This window comes from Cynara cardunculus (assembly GCF_001531365.2).
Source record: "Cynara cardunculus var. scolymus isolate 2C chromosome LG 8, CcrdV1, whole genome shotgun sequence".
In the NCBI taxonomy this organism is placed as follows: Eukaryota; Viridiplantae; Streptophyta; class Magnoliopsida; order Asterales; family Asteraceae; genus Cynara; species Cynara cardunculus.
The window spans coordinates 16,759,334-16,760,382 of record NC_037535.1 but is presented as its reverse complement, the minus strand read 5'-3'; positions in this window follow the sequence as shown (position 1 = coordinate 16,760,382).

Below are 1,049 nucleotides of genomic sequence, written 5' to 3'. Positions count from 1 at the left end.
AAACGAGAGTATTCAATAAATCTTTCGGTATACTCCCGAACTGTTCCATTTCCTTGCTCTAGTTTCAAGAAATCTTCCTCCATTTGTCTCACTGCCGTTTTAAGACAGAATTGATTTTTGAATCTATCCATGAATTCTATCCAAGACAGGGTCTGTAAAACATCCGTTCTGGTAGACGATTCAACTTCCCACCAAAATAAAGCATTTGACTTTAATAGAGAAATAGCAAATCAAACTTTATCTGTTTCCGGGCATTGAATGGTGTTGAACACAGATTCCATCTCCTTGATCCAGCACATTGCTTTAACTGGATCTCTTTCCCCAGAAAAGGTTGGTGGTTTGCATGCTAAAAACATCTTAATATCTCCTTCTTTGTTGTGAGTGATTGGAGCAAAAGGATAAATTTCTACTCTTTCCGTTTCCACCCTAGCCGGTATTCCCATAATAGATGTCAGAGTTTCCCGCAATTTCCCCATTTCCTCTGCCAATATATCTCTGGTTATATATTATGGGTGTGGTACCGACCTTTCCTGAACATTTCCAGAGTGGGATTCTTCATGTTCAGAATGTATTCCAGTCCGACCCCTTCCCTGAGACTGACTTCTTCCTCTGCCTCGTCCTCTTACTCTTCCCCGACCTCTATTTTCAGATGTACTAGTCGGTAGATTTACGGGTGATTCTTCTCTTTCCTCAGATTCTGGACGAGTCATTCTTTCAGATATTCTAGTTCGACTAGACATCTGTAGAGTTTAGTGTTAATAATCACGTATTCATATTCCCAAATATAATGAAGTATTCAAGTTCAGATGTGTACCTGTGAATCTATAATTACATTGGCCAGATGTAATTAAAATTTACCTTACACACTGTTCTTTTAACTCATCATATTTATTTCCAATGGTGCTAACTATGTCCGGGACCCTTAACATKCAATAAAACWGTTTAAGTCTAGGTATCATGCTGTTAAATACCTAAATCTCTTAAACTCAGGCTCTGATACCATCTGTAACGCCCCAACCCACACATTGCATGTAACACATATTTCATAC